This window comes from Sciurus vulgaris (assembly GCF_902686455.1).
Source record: "Sciurus vulgaris genome assembly, chromosome: 2".
NCBI classification, from domain to species: domain Eukaryota; kingdom Metazoa; phylum Chordata; class Mammalia; order Rodentia; family Sciuridae; genus Sciurus; species Sciurus vulgaris.
In genome coordinates, this window is record NC_136462.1 from 79064868 (window position 1) to 79079964 (window position 15097).

Consider the following 15097-nt stretch of genomic DNA (forward strand, 5'->3'; position numbering starts at 1 on the left):
TAGCAAGCTATCTATAAATTAACCATTAACCAAATTCCTTCTGTGATCCACTAGAAAGAGTAGAGTAAAGTGGTAGGAAAATATGTATAAAATGTTTTTCACATACACCAATAATAAAGATAAAGGAGCAATAAAGATTAGCTGTTGAGAAGTAAATTTAGCTATGTTTTAAAAATGGAGAATTACAAAGAAAGTCATAGATGAATGGAAATAATGTTTCTTTAAAATAAGTTGTAATGTATATATCTAAGATTCATAAAAGGATGTTGAAGGACAAACACAGATAATAAAATCACCATAAAACAAATTAACATACCTGCTGTCTTACATAGTAACTCTTGTGTGTGTTTTAGACAAGAACAGCTAAAATCTACATATTTGACAAAAATCCCTAAACGTTATAATTTCATTAACTATGGTCCTTATATTAAACAGATCTCCGAACTTGTTGATCCTACATATCTATTTCTTTGTATCCTTTCATCCAATACTAACAATAGATAAGTGATGATGTAATTATCAATTTTATATTTTTTGTATTTTACATAAATTTGATATTTGGCATGTAATGTTTTATTATCAGAAAAAAATAAATACAATTTTATCCAAAGAGCCAAAAGCCCACATCTAATAGGGGTTATGAAAGTGATATTAAGAGGTTATTTTTATGAAGGGATTCTGAACATCAAATGTGGGCTCATCATTAAAGCCTGCATTTCAAGAAGACTCATCATTAATTTCCTTTAAGAATCTGTTAATCACAGTCTTAGGATCACTGAACACATGGCAATGCCTTGGTTTTGGGGTGCCCAGAGAGGGTATGAAACCTCTTTGCCCCTTGCACCAGGCTTCATCCTATGCATCTCTATCCATCTGTTCATACTTCACTATGTGTATGCATGTTGAAACATCATGCTGTATACCTTAAATATATAAATTGGAAAATAATTTTTAAGCAACAGTTAACCAAAAAATATTCTTATTCTGGGTCATCGTGACCCTAACCTTGTTATTATATGCTTTTAATATTAAAGTGCTAGTTTCCACTTGCAAACAAACAATATAATAAATGTAATACTAGAAAGTCTGTGGCAAAAGAAGCAAGTGGGGCTCAGCCCAGTGGCAGGTTTGAGTACAGGCTGCAGGTGTCTGGGAAGCACCGTGCACTGGCTGCACAGAAGTAGACAGCTGAGTCTCCAGGTTGGGTGGCCGTGATGTTCAGGAAGAAGTGTTTGCCTCTTTTATTCAACACAACAATGAATCTTTGGATTTGATTCATCTCCTTAGTTGAACGAATGTCTATAATGCGCTGAGGACCTTTTCCAGCTTCTTGCTTATACCAAGGGAAGTAAGATGAAGCACTGTCTGAATAAGTACAGTTAATAACAGCGCTGTCTCCCTCCTGGACACTCAGGATAGAAGGATGCTGCTCCACCTTCTCTCCTCGGCTTACCCCTATGTGAAAAGAAAAAGAAAAAAGATGATGTTGGCATGTTGTTACTCTTCAGAATATTTTCTTCAATAACTAGGGAAAATCTGCATAAAACCTGTCTTCTTCCCAGATGTCTAAACAATATATACTCTTACACCTTGTTGCCCCCAAATTCTCAACTCACAGTCCAGATGCAGCCACAAGAACATGAATAAAGTAAGAGTAGATGTCTTCATTGTTCTTCCCAAATAAGATAAATCCAGACTTGCAATCTACCTAGGAGAGATACTTCTGTTATCAGGTCTTTCTGTGTTTTTTTTTTTTTTTTTTTTTTTTTTTTTTTTTTTTTCTCTAGCAATTTCAGTGGCTTCTCTTATTGTCTACCCAGCCAATTAAAAGAAAGGCTTCTTCATTCAGAATTTTCTGAACCTGCCACCTATTCTGCATCTGCTGAGGTAGACTGCCCCCTTGTGGTCACATTATTTTTCTTCTTCTTTTTTTTTTTTTACTTTTATAATCTTGACCTTTAATTATATACTATAAATGAACTGAAATCTATCCTATTTTGAAGCCATTTTAACATGAAGTAAGGGGGGAGGCAGAGTTATCTCAATTAATGTGGGGCTTATTACAAATAACACAATACAACATTATATCTGAAACATGAATCAAAGAAAGGTTAGGAGAGATTTCAACTTTCTTTTTGTGGAAAAAGTAGTAGAATTCTTCCATATTTTTCAGTGTAACATTTAAACAGATCAGGATCTTATTATCTTCCAAAATTGCATTTAAATTCAAATTCCAGTGTGAAGAGTAAAACAAAATTTTATATGCAACTTATTGACAATAGGTTACTCTATCCGCTTATAAAACATCAAATGGCATGAATAAATGCAAACCAAATTTGTCATTTTTAAACAAATTTGAGACATATACTGAACATAATTTTAGTTTGGATAACGCCAACTTGGCAAAATTCTCCTCTAAGCTACACATTTAACTAAGTTGAACTTTTAAAGTGTAATTTAGAATCAAGAGTGTAGATTAACAATAATTACAGGTTTGAATTGATTAACAAAAATTAAAGGATAGCCTTAAATCTTATACATTTAGTTAACAGTGTTAATCATCAGAAATTAGCTTAGTCAAAACAAACAGATATAAGATAGGTCTTCAAATGACAGTGTGACCCTTCTACATCAGATACAATTCAACTGTGATGAAATTGTATTTTACCCTATCAGGGACTCAGACATTTAGAAGTAGAAATAGATCAAAGTAGGTCTTAATTCAGAAATTAGTTGTAGTTATCACATCATTATTAATAAATTATAAATAGATGATATTGGTATTTACATGTTTGAAGTCAAGGAAGCACCATAATTCATACTCATAAATAGAGAATAAATACTACTACTTTCCTTTTCAGCCAAATCTACTTTCAAGATTTGTCCATTGCAGAGAAAAATTCTTCTGAAAATGCACATGTAAGACAAAGATCAGGACAATAGAGAAGGACCCTCTGAATATATGAAATACACATTAGCTCAGACTCTGCTCCTCCAAGCCTGGCCTTGTCCGTACCTTGTCATTACCAGATAATGGGCAGTACCTGCAATCCAGCCATGCTATCTTCCTCAACAAAGATCACTCAAAAAAATTAAAGATCATTTCTTAATGATAAGGGAGCAAGGTGCTAAGTTCTTGAGCTATTAATAATTCAAATTTGGAAACAGTTTGACCTATAGATTGGGTTGATTTGAGATGAGGAATCTGATGCTTTACAAAATCTTTTCCTATTTCTGCATGGCTTGTATTCTTCAAAGTCCTGAAAAAAATGATAGAGATTCTCAGAAACATCAGGCTACAAATTCAAAAACTGCAACCACTTCTAATTTTTTTCTTGAGGAGATTTTCTGCTATCAAAATGGATATATCCTTAGATGCAATGAATGACTTATATTTTCCCTAGAGTTTTCTCTAGCCTGTGAACCAATCCTCCTGGCATGAACTTCAGCTGCCTTGACCATTGATTTTTCTCCCAAATTCAACTATGATGCTTCCCCCCCCCCAAACACTGAAAAAGTCATTTGATCCTGTAATTTTCCAGGATGACATCTCCCATTACAAAAAAAATAAAAAGCCTTTATCATATAGTTTAGTTTCCTGATATTTTCTAAGATATATATATTTGTCATATTTGACAAAATCTAGGGAAACTGAAATATTGTCTGTCTGCTGCTGGAATAATATAAATAGGAATCTGGCCCTAAGGAACTAGGTTTCTGGGAAACCAAGAAACCATTTCCATGAAGTGAAGGCCCTTTCCTGTGATTTGTACTCTATAGTCCTTTGGAGTTATAGAGAATAATTCTAAGGGTGTGTTAAATCTCACACCCTTGAAAACTAAAGGACAGCTTTGATTACAAACCCCAACTCAAAATATCCATACTTTACCAAGTATAAAGATCATCACATATAAAATATGTTTTCACATATATAACATATTTCCATTTTAAGGTTGTTCTATTCTCTCACCCATTTCCATGATAAAATTCTTTAATCCCTCATTGAGCATCTTTTCTTGGAGACAGAAACTTTGGGTCAATATTTGCCCTTATGAGTTATGGCATCATCCAGAAAAGCATTTTTCTAGTACTTACATGAAAGTCAGTTGCAGGAGGACGATGTTTGCCTCGGTATCTCAACTTCAATGACCATGTTTGCTGACAATGTATGAGTGATGCTCATTATGTGTCTATCCTTCCTCCAGGTGATGTCCTCCTGGGATAATGAATACATTGACACTTTTAGGAAAGTCTTTAGAGATCATCTGGGTGTTCAGTATGACCCATTATTTGTCCTCCCATAGCAGCAACAAATAGTGGACTAACTTGCTGGTAGAATAATAGAGATCAGATTGAGTCTCCTTTACTGCCCAAAGTGTTAAACACGTTCACAAAATGAAACTCTCTATTCCGGCAGTCAAACTGCTGAAACCAAGGCTTTTCCAGACTTCCCCTGCAGAGCTCATAGTGACTGGGCTCCATGAGGAAGTCTCTCTTTGCTCAGCAATGTGGTCCTGCAGGAATGAGGCAGGAGATGGAAGGCTAAGACAAAGTGAGGCAACACAGTTTCTTTCTATGACCACTCATTCACTAATTGTTTTATAATAGCATCTTGCATATCATTTCTGCCTTTAAAGTGAAATTGAACTAATAAATTTCTAATCATCATTATAATTCTGGAGTTCTTATACACAATATAACAGGAATGCACTTAACTCTGTATGTGCGAGTGGTGGAATGGTATGAGAACAGTGAGAAAGTGTACTGCATCGTGAAACTCCAAGACCATGTTCATGTTCATATGCAACCTATTGTGTCTGAGATTATCCTAACCAATCCTTGGTGCTCTTCAGAAGCAGAGACAATATCCTCAGGATGAGTTCCTATAGGTAGCATCCACGATGGGTGATGGATCTAGGAGGGACTAAATCCATAGTATCATAAAATAAAAAAGAGACATTACTAAGTGTAAAGAGCAACACAAGCAGTGATACGGGGATGGACTACACAACTGAACCCTGGGTAAACAGGATGCTCCTTTCTAAAAAAATCTGCACATTATAGCTTTCCTGAAACACACACACACACACACACACACACACACACACACCTCAGCAACTTGTAAAACCTGGGTTAGGTGGAAGATTTATTAATATGTAAAACAAAAAGCCCTTTCTTAAACATCCTGATCGCTTTCTGACTTCAAACGCCTTCCTTTCCAGCATAGCTTAGGTGTGGGGGTCTCTCAGCCATGTCCCATGTAGATGAGAAAAGGGTTAACTGCTGGAGGAGAATGTTGGTTGTTTTTCAATCTATTTACCCAAAAACTTATCTACTCAATAAACACACACAAGAGCCAATATTCTTTTTAAATGAGAAGGGGTATGACAGGTCTGGCCATACCAGCTCTGGCCTCTAACAACATGGAGTAGCCCAACTCTCTTTTATTTATAGACACATAGGTAAAGGGGGCCAGGACTGGGGGAGCTTCTTCTGTGATGGACAGGATAGGGTGGAGTTAGGGGAGCAATTCTCTTAGGGGGGCAATTCCAGAAGGAGACAGGGAACCACTACCAAGCAGTGCCACATGCTTCCTGGCAATCAGTGACAGACCTCCATTGCTGTTAGTTCCTGGAAGTCAGGCCTCTGGGTCCCATGGCTCAACTTAGTCTGATTCTGCTAAAAAAGAATGCCTTCCCACATTTATGGATTAGAGATTCCTGACCAAGTCTGGCTATAAAATTTGTGAGACCAAGTACAAAAAGAAAATTTGGGATCACTTGCTCAAAAAGCATAAAAAGTGCTATTAAATATTATAATACAGAACTCTCTGTACAAAATACAAAACTTACAAAACACAATGGGAATTATAATGATACCTAACTAACGACATAAATTTTAAAATTGCAAAACAAATTTTAGTGTCATAAAATTTTATATAAAAATCTAATATAACCTTCTGAATATGGTATCTTGGTTAATCTTTAAAACTTTTCTGGCTTTCTCTTCTGCAATTTAACTTATTAGATTTTTAAGATTTAATCTTTTAGCAACCTTCAAGCATATAATTGAAAGCAATGTCAGATGGTCTTGGTAAATGCAAGACTACAACTGAATTTCTGATCATTTCTGATTTTGAGAAATGATATAAGAGACACTAGAGCTCTAAAGAGTATTTTATAAACTATGAAAATATTTGCATAATTAACTGATAAATTAGTATGAAATCTGACTTTGAAAAATTCTAAAATTGATGTTTCTAGTGGAATAAATTTTCTGAGACAATTTGACAATTTGACTTGTCATACCAATCAGTTTCTTGTGAGTCTGAATTTCATTTGAAATGTAAATTTATATATCAGCATTTAAATGTTTCCTCTGACATTTTCTGTAACTTGTGGAGATCTGATAAACTGACAGAGACCTTATAATTTGTGTATAATTCAGAATGCTTGTTTACGCATCCAATTGCTAAATCCTGAATATAAGGATTATAAGACAGAATAATTTAAAAATATCTTCTGTGGAAATGCTTGGTTCATCTGAAACTTCACATGAAAATAGTGCTCCACTCCATCAAGTTACTTTCATTATACTTAAGAGCTTGCATGTGCTCCTTTCCCAAGACTTTATATCCCTCCTCTGCTCATGCACATGCTCCAGACTCTTACAAACACATACACAATACTAGCATTATGAACTGATAAGTTAGTATGAAATCTGACTTGGAGTAAGTCTAAAATTGTGATTTCACATTCATTTTCCTGGAAAACTGAATAATCTGCAAATAACTGGAAAATAATGAGTCATCTCTCTTCTATTTGTTGACGATTAAAGTTTTTCAAGTCTTTTTCAACACAGTAATTTATAAGCTCTGCCAGGGGATCTGTTTTAACAGTACTTGGGCCCTGACATCTTATCAGTTGCAGCAATGGTTCCTCATTAGAAATTTTTCCTGCAAAGAGTTTCTGGGAGAAAAGGGCCCAACTCAAATGGGATTACAGTTCTGAGCAGTCTCACATTAGCAGGATAACAATGTTATGATGTGAATCAGGACACCCAAAGTGTGCAGACGCTGCTGTGCAAGTCCTCCCTGAGGCAGAGGCTGTGACTGCAGGTGCAGCTGCAGTTTGGGGACAGGCTGCAGGTCCCCTGGGAGCACTGTGCCTCTGCTGCACAGAGGTAGGTGCCTGAGTCTTCCAGCTGGGAGGTGGAGATGTCCAGGGTGCTGTAGCGCTCCCGAAAATTCATTGTTGCCTTTAACCTTCCCTCCTGCTTTGTCCCTGAAGTCAGGAAAAACAGACTGACAAGGCCACTCCCAGGATTCTGTTGGAACCACTGCACACTGTTCATGGTGGTAGAAAAATTGCAGGTCAGAGTATGACTGGTTCCCTCCTGGAGTCTCAGGACTGAAGGACTTTGCTCCACCTGCTGCCCTCTCACACCTGCTTGGAAAGAGAAAAGCAGACACAGAGAATGTCACTGGGGAATCAATGACTAGTTTACAAATCTATAGAATGTCCCAGGAAACACTCCTGAGGATGGAGGACAGGGAGGGGTCTTCATGCTAGATCCCCTTACCCTCTCTCACACTCTCAGCCCTAGAACACACCCAGCCCCATCTGGGATGAACCCAACTCACAGCAAACTTGCACCCACAGAAGCCCCAGCAGAGCCCCCAGTCTCCTCTGCATGGCTGCTGGCCTGGGTGCTGGGGGCCTTCTCCCTGCTCTGCAGGTGTCAGGTCTGGGGCCAGACAAGCTCGTTCTTCCAGGCAGCAGGTTCCACTGACTCACTAAGCCCCAGTCACATCTGAGCTCTGTCCTTCCCCTAACAGGGAGCTCCACCCACAGTGGCCCAGGAGACTGTGGTGGTGGCTCCAGAATTGTGTGAGGACAGTGCAGGGGGTAGAGGACCTTGTTTCAGGTGGATGAAGATAAAAGTCATTTTTATTTTCTTTCAACAGTTTATATGAAAGAATTTTATGGAAAAGCGTCTGAGAAAGGAGGATGATGCTTCAGGAAAGGAGCAACGTATCCACTGGGTCAAGAGGAGCCTTGAAGAATCACAAGAAGTGAAGCCCATTTCCCAAGTCACATAGTTTGACAAAGGTTTTTGAGAAATAAATTTTGTGAAAATTCTAATAATAGAAAAGTATTCCATAGCATGCAATGTGTATTAAGAAGTGAACAAACTTTCCTGAAATCAGGAGATCATGATTTGCATAGGAAATGTTTCTATTAAAAGTTTGGTTGGTTCAAAAAGCAATAGGATAAATGTACAATGTTCACCCTAATTTATTTTCTACCTCCTCCCTTTTTCTGTCCAGCCCCTCCCCCTATACCCTGTGGGCCACACAGCAGACTCCAATGAGGCCACACATTACTGGTCTAGTTAAACAGTGTCCTCTTCCTTTTCCTCTTCTATTTTTGTTTCTTACTTTTTCCCTATCTTCTCATCTCTTTATTCTTCTTCCTTGCATTTTCAGAGAGCCTGTTCTCCCTCACACTGTCAGCCCTACCCAGTATATGAAAATAGTGGATATTAGGAGTATTAGAAAAAGTTCTGTCAGTAAATTGTGGAAATTTTATTCATAAAAAAAATTTAACTGAAAACAGGTGATGGAGATGTTTTCTCTCAAGCTTGCATGCATACAATGCCCAGTAAAATTCCAATTCCCTCACCTTTGTTCAGAGAATCATCCTTCCAAAGGATTTATAGACATAGAGGTTCCAATGAATATAGATACAGGCTCCAGCTTTCTGAGGTTTTATATAGAAGCCAGAGCTGAAGGCCTGAGATGAACTTTACACCAATGCCCCCTTCCCCCGTCTCTGATATGACTGGCTTATGTTTTCTCTGGTCTCCTGTTTTAGCTGTTCATCCTTTGGGATCTTCAGAATAAGTCATTCCTTGTGTAGCCTGCAGTGCCCCCTGGTGGACTGAAACCATCAACAAAGGCCCCAGAACACCAAGTACTCAGCAATTATTCAACCCTGCCCCATTCACGGCATGTTACATACACATAATTTAGAGTACTTAAAAGAACAGAAATATGCTTTATGTTTTCTAAAAGATTAAATAAAAAGGAAAACTTTGCACAACATAAAAAAGACTAAAAAAGGAAAGAAATAATCAAGAGTACACCAAGCAGCACCAAAATATTAAAACCAAATCCAAAAATCAGTATTCAAATCTTACATGAAAAATTATCTGATTGAATTAAAATTAAAAATCTTGCAATATATTGTTTCATAAAAACATAGGAAAACAACCAGGAAAGCTGAACATATAGGATGAGCTTCTTCCTGCTGCCCCTGTGGGAGAGGATTGGAGACCCCTCCCTCATCTACTAAACCACTCATGGAAGACACATCCCCAAAGTGTTTCAATTCCAGCAGTAAAGGAGAAGTCAAGATAAGAGAAAGTTAGCCAAATTAACTCCTGCAAGGTGAAATCTGAGTCAAGGGAGGTAAACAAAGAATTCACATACATGCAGAAAAGAGAATTGGTAAAGGAAAATAAGCAAAGATAAAATGCCAAGGATAAATGATGACTGAGCTGCAGAAACTAAAAGTGGAAAATTCCATACCCTGAGACATCAAAGGAAAAAGACAATACACCTGAATAACAGCTTTTATATTTTTATCACTGGTGCCTCTATCTCTTTTCTTTTACAATTTGGAATATTTTATAAATTATTTATAATTGCATGTTTCTGGGCTCTCTAGAAACACACTTAAGAGAAGGAGGGGAAATCTCATTTAATTTATATATGATCAGAAATCCATATAGAGTTGGATCAGGAGAACTTCAACAGAGTTGTTCATGAACTCAAAATTTATTTACCTGAAGGGTTGCTATGGACTGAATTGCATCCCACTCAAAATTTAAATCTTGAAGACCTAACCCCAAGAACCTCAGAATCTGATGTTATTTGAAAAGCCTTTATAGTAGTAGTTTAAGGAAAAATGAAGTCAGATAGGTGGGTTCCACCTCACAATGACAGGTGTTCTTAGAAGAGGAGGAAATTTGGACATAGACGTGCACATCTTCAGAGGAAGGTGATGTGAAGATTCAGTGAGGTGTCACCTGCTCACCAAGAAGAGAGGCTTCAGAAGAGCTAATCCTGCTGAAAACTTGGTCTTGGACTTCCAGCCTCCGGAGCTGGAAGAAAATAAATGTTTATTGTTTAAGTCACATAGTCTGTGGCATTTTGTTTTGTCAACCTAATAAATAAATACAGGAGTGCATTTTAAATATCCTAGTATATGAAACTGATGACAAAGAGCAATTTAGAGTCATACTATACATATAGAATACCTTGCACTTTCCAACATTCTACCTTTTATAGCTGTGGTGTAGTGCATTTGTCTTCCAAATAAAAGTGCTTCCTTATCTTTGCCAACCCCTTGAGAACTGTGTCTGAAGGACAAATTATTCTAACAGTTTTGTTAATAGGCTAGAAAGAGTAAAAGTTTGTACTGAATATGTTATGTATTTGGTATTAAACAACAAACTGGTGAAATTTTCTTTGTAAATTCCTAACAAGTTTTTCAGTATTTTAATTCACTTTATAGAAAAGTTCATTAAATCTGAAAGTTTTCTGGAATAACTGTTTAGAAAAGACTATAATTGTATGATTCACAGGTCTTCAGAACTTGCAGGAACAATTATCTAAAAATTGCTCAGAGTATCTGCATATCACTTGCCAAGGAAGAATGAATATATCGACTTATTGGGTTATATAGTTAACATTAAATCTTTTTTTTTCTCTACTGGGAATTGAAGTCAGGGTTGCTTAACCACTGAACTGCATCCCCAGTCCCTTTTTTATATTTTATTTGGAGACAGGGTCTCACTAAGTTGTTCAGGGCCTTGCTAAATTGCCAAGGTTGGCTTACATTACATCCTATTTAATTAAGACCATGGGATATTAAGAGTGTGCCAGTTAATTTAAGACTCCACTCAGAAAAGAATCAATTGATCTAGTTAGGAACACAAACTCCAGGGGTGGCAAACATCACTGTGACAGAAATCCACACAGAGAAGACCACAATTCAGCCACTCACAAGTTGATGAATGCCTGATATTTTGCTAAATATCATAGGGAGTATCATATATTAAGTCCAAAATAGTGGCATATCCAATAGCACAATGAATATTAGATTTTTTTTTTTCTTTTCTTTTTTTTTTTTTTTTTTTTTTTTTGCGGGGGAGAGCGGGTACGGGGATTGAACTATTGAACTCAGGGGCACTCGACCACTGAGTCACATCCCCAGCCCTATTTTGTATTTTATTTAGAGACAGGGTATCACTGAGTTGCTTAGGACCTTGCTTTTACTAAGGCTGGCTTTGAACTCGTGATCCTCCTGACTCAGCCTCCCAAGCCCCTGGGATTACAGGCCTGCACCACCATGCCCAGCAGAAATGGGTTTTTAAATAAAGGTATTTAACATGTGTTTTGATTAAAGTATTTTGTTGCTGGGATTACAGACCTGTGGCATCATGCCCAGAAGAATTTTTTTTTTTAATAGAGGTATTTAACATGTGTTTTGATTAAAGTATTTTAGAGACAGCCAGTATCCTTGCATGGACAGAATATGAAAATCTAGGTTAGCCTACACTTTTGTGCCTATAAAATGGTAACAACTATTTAACTCTTAACAGATTCTGTATACAACCAGTGGTGGACACAGTGAAATGCATAAAAATTTACATGATATTCATATAGTAAGATACTACTCATTAATAGTGGTAATAAATGACTGATACTCATGAGAACATAAGTGAATCTAAAAAGCACATTGAGTGAAAGAAACTAGGAATTAAAGAGTACCTACCAGACCACCATAGATTTGAATTTCTAAAAACAATTAAGGTAAATCTATGGTGGTAGAAATAAGAACTTCTGTTGCCTCCAGAATGGGTTGCCAGAAAGGGACACGGGAAAACTTTCTAAGGATGAAAGGTGTAGTATATCTCCAGATTGCTTTCAAATTATTGTTGCCTTCTCGTTACCTTTTTAAGAAATAGAAAACCAAAAGTAAGAGATTAAGACAGTTGGTTGCATTTGAGAAAATTAACTGGAATGACAGTCTTCAGATACATTTCCATTGGTGAACGAGAATGCCTGTTTGTGTTATAAGTTAAAATATTCTTAACAATTGATTACAGTGCTGGGATTTGACTCACTGATACAACGCTTACCTAACAGGCACAAGGCCCTGAGTTCAATTGCCAGTTCAATTGAAAAAAAAAAAGTTAAAATTTGCCTGGAAGTTATATTTTTTATGTCAAAAATCGAATGCACAAAATGTGAAAAGTCAAAATTAATCTCACTGTCATAAAAATTTCATAATAGTTCTAAATTCTTCTTAATATACTTTTTAAAGCAATAATAATAAACAAAGCAAGTTGTTTTTTTTTTTTATTTCTTAGGCAGGAATGGGGAGGAGAGAAGATGGAGGATGATCTCCAGTTGCTTAAGGTTCTTGATGCATGGATAAGTCTGGTCCAATCAGGAGAAAGACACCATTAATAATTCATGCCAGGGTAAGTTTAATAAGAAAATTTTTAACAATAACAGGATCATGTCAAAAAAGCAAATTGAAGTTTATAAGTCTGCCAGACTTACAATAGGCTATTTTGTCACTAATTTTAAAGAAAGGAATAATTTAAAAACTCTTGCCATATATTCACTTAGTGAAATCCCAATAAAAGCTAAATATAAGAGGAACTGAATCAGAACACAGAAATTCATGCAATTTACCCATTTTCAACTTAATACATCACCTTACCTGCAGGTTTCTTTGGTGTCCCCCAAACCATAGGCTGTTTCCAGAGAGTAAACCTTAGTCTTTTGCATTTGATGAATGAAAGATGCTGTTGTAGAAGGTGGTAGAGGACATAGGGGTTGCACTGCTACTTAAAAAGTGTTTTAAGCAATTTTCCTGTTTTAGGGCAAAAAATCCTCCAAACATCATCATCTCCTGGAATCTAAAAGGAAAAAACATCACAAGGAAAAATATTCTTTATGATCCAATAAACCAATACACATTAAGCAACTGTGATAGACAAGATAAAAGACAATCTCCAGTATTGCAAAGACAATAAGATACCTGAAGTTAAATCCAAAGGTTCTTCTTTTTTAGCGATCCTTCCTCTCTTATAGCCCTGGCAACCATCCCTCCCCTTCTGTATGAGAAATGATTAACAATATTGGGGAAGCTAGAATTCCCTCCCCATTCAATCATGGATAAAAATTTAATCCTAGAATTTTCTTTCTCCAGACCCTGGACACTCCCTCTCTATCTTGAGTACCGTCTCACTGATGGAAAGTCAACTCACCGAGAAATTATGAAGGGTAGGGCTTCTACAGTTTTGGGTAGTGGATGACCTGTTTTGGAGTACCCCAGTGTATGTATGACATGTAAGTAACCCAAGAAAAGGAAGAAGTCTTCCATTTTCTATTTATTATGGAAAAAAGTAGGACTCTCCTCCTCCTTTCTTTATTATATTTCTTTTTCCTTTAAGAATCAATTGTTGGGCTGGGGATGTAACTTAGTGGTAGAGCAATTGCCTAGCATGCATGAAGCCCTGGGTTCAATCCTTACTACCATAAAAAAAAGGCACCTATTGTTTCTTTGGATGATTCCCTCAGAAATGACAAGCTTACCAAGGGAACATTACACATCTGCACCCTCACATGCCACAGCTGTCTCTGAGCACAATGTACTCCTACATGTCCTGGGAGAATATCAAGGAGATATAATTACATGCAAGGATGAACATAAAGAAAATTTCCTTTCCTTTATTGGGGGGTTCTACTTTTTGAAATCATGTATTTCTAGCAGGGTTGAGGAACTACGGTGACAATTTTCACCCTCACTGTTAAAGCATCTTGCACGAGACATATTTATTTCTTATTCTTTTGCAGTGTTGTAGGGGTTGGTTTAGATGACTTTGACAGCACAACAGTGCCTGGGGTGGATGACAGATGGCTATGGTAGCAGACTAGTTAGTTCCTGGTCCCTACACCAGAGACATCTAGAGACAGACACTCAGCAGCCAGGCCCCTGGTTGCTGCTCAGAGTTTGTGCTCAGCTACCCCTGCAGTTTCTGCCACTGTGTCACCCAGAGCACAGTAGTACACAGCCGAGTCTGATTCTTGGACAGAGGCTTTCTCCAAGTGGAAGGAGGTGGTTTCTTTATTGTATGTGGCTTCAAAACCTTTGTTGCTTCCCTTCTCATTGGCCTTGGAGACTCTAAAGAGGAGCTGTAGACCTTCTCCAGGGTATTGGACATACCAGAATAAGGCAGGGTACAGTGAGGTTTCATAGGAACAGTTCACAGTCAGGGAAGTCCCTTCAGAGACAATCACTAGGCCTTCTGTCTAGGTCACCGAGTCTCCATTGCTTCCTCCTCCTAAGAAGAAAAAATAACAACAACTCAGTACAGGTTACCTCAATCATGGATAGCATTCTGCCTCTTAGAGAAATTATGGTTAAAAATGGTGTCAGCATGGTGGAATCAAAGGTTTTAAGCTCTATATGCCATTTTCCTTACCAAACATGAAGACTATTACAATCACTGGTCCTGGAGCACAGTTCATTTTCAGAGCCTCTGCAGTCTTTGAATCTTGACTTTGCAGTGTAAGGAAAGGTTCAGATCACAGTAAAAGGATGCATGTGAGCTCAGAAATAAAACAGGAAGTGCGTGCATGTGGGGTGTGTGTGTGTGTGTGTGTGTGTGTGTGTGTGTGTGCGCGCGCGCGTGCGTGTTACAAGATGCACCCCCTTGTGGGAAGATTGGAAACTCAGCTGATTGTTGACCTGTTCTCTCAAGTCAGTACTGTAGCTCTGCCTCTGACTTCTTTTCTAAGACACCTGTTAACTGTCAGATGGCCCATCATGATTACAAATAATAGTTGGTAATTTTCATAAGCTTATTTTTGCAGGACACATCAGATTCCTTGGAAACTCTGTGCCATGCCATTTCTAAGAAGAATTTAATTTTACCTTCCCTTATTTAGTCGTCTTGGCCACTCTGTGATCCACTGAAAAATCATCTGAGCAAGTTTTAGGATAAAAGCAGA

At 37.4% G+C, this 15097-nt stretch overlaps 1 long non-coding RNA gene across 1 annotated transcript; it reads right to left on the minus strand.

Moving 5' to 3' along the window:
- Window positions 1-10099: 10099 nt before the first annotated feature.
- Window positions 10100-14683, minus strand: LOC306654827. The gene is made up of 4 exons (XR_013762067.1): window positions 14569-14683; window positions 14310-14427; window positions 12801-12999; window positions 10100-10167 (listed from the first exon to the last, which is right to left on the minus strand). It is a non-coding gene; the product is annotated as an uncharacterized lncRNA (long non-coding RNA).
- Between the last annotated feature and the right edge of the window lie 414 nt (window positions 14684-15097).